At 42.1% G+C, this 2,953-nt stretch overlaps 1 non-coding gene across 1 annotated transcript; it reads left to right on the top strand.

Moving 5' to 3' along the window:
- The first annotated feature begins 2,050 nt into the window (after window positions 1-2,050).
- trnaw-cca (transfer RNA tryptophan (anticodon CCA)) lies at window positions 2,051-2,122 on the top strand. Its single transcript has one exon. It is a non-coding gene; the product is annotated as a tRNA-Trp (tRNA).
- The last annotated feature ends 831 nt before the right edge of the window (window positions 2,123-2,953 follow it).

Genomic DNA, 2,953 nt, shown 5'->3' with positions numbered 1-2,953 from the left:
GAGTCCTGTGTTCATATTGTTTTCACATGCATGATGAGCTGTGCGATAGTGGGGAGATAACTGGTGGAAGCAGACATGCCCAACCCATGATTTTGTTTTCTCCTGCAAACATGTAGTAAACCTAAATATATCTACATGTATTGACTATGGCCTAAATGCTGGAATAGCGCCACTTATCAAATGATGTGCCAAATTTTAAGCTGGGGCATTCCTTGTTAGTATAATGGACAGTTTCTCTGCCTGCTATGCGGAAAATCGGGGTTCGATTCTCCGATGGGGAGATTTTTCTACCAGCTGCTAACCAATACTACAAGGCCTCAAGAAAGTCCCGGAGAACAACATTGATCTGAAGCTATATGTTGATGCTGTCATGTAGTTTTCTAATCAGCCAATTTCTGATCAACCCATATCAATTGCATGCTTAAAATAACATACCGGTTAAACCCCTGCCCATTTCAAGACAACCCAACCCACTTCCAGGTTAAATCCTGTCCACTTCCGGGTTTGGCACCGCCCAGTCCAAGTACTGATACAGATAATTCATATGGTTAACAGATACAGATACTGCTGTACTCACTCATTCTAATTAGACACTCCTTGAGTTAATTTTCCACTTTGTTGCCTGTATGTATGTAGCTAGAACTCTGATTTAATACAGGACTAATGTCAGAGATTGGACAGTGTTTTTTTATCAGCTAGATTTCATGAATCAATTAATAGTCTGGCTGGAAACAGGCCTTCTCTTGAACATGAAGAAGCTTCTTAAGTAAGTTTCATCTTGAAGTTTTTGAGTGTTCTTTAGGTTTTTATCTGCTTTAACTATTACCGGACAGCGGGGGCACGGAGCAGAGCAGAGCGGACCGTTAGGGAGGAATCCTCCTCCGTGTTCAGCTCCATTTTGAACTGGCGATAAAAAACTTAACACAGCACCCCCTAATGGCCTATCTTTACCAAAATTGGTACAGAGCCTCTGAGCAGCATGACAAAAAAATCCTCACAGGTTTCGTGTTTAGCGCTTTCCTGCTACTGCGGTCCGCATCCTCGGGCTTGGACCCCTTAGCCGAGGATTTGTGGATCTCAGGAGCAAGGCTGTGCGGTTCACACAGCACAGATGTGGAACCCTATTGTTTTTCAAAGGATTTTCCTTTTTCTTTTCCATTATTCGTCTACATAACTTACATTTACGTAAATTACGGGAAATTAACAGGTTGATGATGTACAATAGGTAGCAGACCTGACTTACCGAATAATACACATTTGGACCACTAAGTGGTGCTACAGTGAGGTCAAACGTATTTTTACCTATAACTCCCACATTTGACATTAAAAATTAAAAGTCTTTACATCCAAGTTCACTGAATTAAGCTGAGTCTCCGGATATAGGCCACGCCCATTTAGGCTCAAAGGGCTTTTCGCAATACAAGCGTGAAACCAACTTTTTTGAACTCGTCCTAGGCCGTGCGACAGATCTGTACGAAACCTGGTTTATAGCATCTACAGATGGCCCCAACAAAAAGCACCTGGAGCTCAGCGCCAGTGTTTCAGTTAAAACTGTTAAAAGTGTTAGGATAACTAAAATGTATTCTGCAATATCGATATCAATTCTGATATTTTTAAACGTATGTAAAATTACAAAATAGATTCATAACAAATTAAACAATTTTTCTTAGAACAAAAGATTTATATCAACTGACAGTCAAATTGGAGTGGTCAAGCGCCCTGAGCGGTTGGGAGGGTACAGTGCCTTGTTCAAGAGCACCTGGCAGTGCCCAGGAGGTGAAGTGCCACCAATTCAGACTCCGTTCTTTGGTGTGCATGGGGACTTATACCGGTAACCTTCTGGTTCCTAGCCCAACTCCATACAGACTGAGCTATTGCCCCCCCCAAACATTTGACCCTGACGTGATTTGAACACGCAACCTTCTGATCTGGAGTCAGACGTGCTACCGTTGCATTGCTGTGTTGATGTGAATATGCATTAATCAAAAAAAAGCTGATGTGTATATGCAATAATCTAAAAGAAAGTAGATGTGCATCTTTATTGACCCGAGACCTCGTGGCGCAACGGTAGCGCGTCTGACTCCAGATCAGAAGGTTGCGTGTTCAAATCACGTCGAGGTCAAATGTTTAGGGGTTTGCAGTCACTCAGTCTGTTGGGATTTGGTTTGGGAACTGGATGGTTTAAGTCCCCATGTGGACCAAAGTGTCAATTGGAGGCTGGAGAAATGACACTTCACCTCCTAGGCCCTGCCAGGTGCTCCTAAGCAAGGCATTGTACCCCCCCAACTGCTCAGGGTGCTGAACCTGTCAGTTGAAATAGCCTTTTGTTGTCAGAAAACTTGTTTAATTTGTTATGAATCTATTTAGTAATTTTACATATGTTTAAAAATATCAGAATTCATATTGATATTGCAGTATTCATAATCAATATTGCAATATCACATTTTGTCAATATCGTGCAGCCCTAGTGTGTGTCTGTGTGTGTGTGTGTATGTGTGTCTGTGTGTGTTGGGAGTGGGGCTGCTAAATGTCAAGGGCTGGGAGGCGATGATTTAGAACAACGTGATAGTACAGTGTGTGTGTGTGTGTGTGTGTGTGTGTGTGTGTGTAAGTGAAAGAGAGACAAATATAAAAAGCTTCAAGTAGACTCTAAAAATATAATCATATTGTTTCTTCCACTTATTAAAATATCTGACTTTATTGCCACTCTGTTTCTATCTACTTCTCTACTAGAGTGCGGATCGGGCCGGATTTTTCTGTCCGAGCCCGACCCGCGTCCGACAGGCATTAAGATATTTATGTCCGAGCCCGACCCAGTTAAAATCGCATTTGTTTCTCATACTAATGACACATGTACGTTTGTTTGTGTGGAAAGCCGCTTTTATTAAGCAATTGTAGGAAGGCATTTGGAAATGTCAACAGATGAGCGCATCAATGCACACGGGGCAACAAG

This window comes from Etheostoma spectabile, unplaced genomic scaffold, assembly GCF_008692095.1.
Source record: "Etheostoma spectabile isolate EspeVRDwgs_2016 unplaced genomic scaffold, UIUC_Espe_1.0 scaffold00005339, whole genome shotgun sequence".
NCBI lineage: Eukaryota > Metazoa > Chordata > Actinopteri > Perciformes > Percidae > Etheostoma > Etheostoma spectabile.
This window is presented reverse-complemented; position numbering and strand designations above follow the sequence as displayed.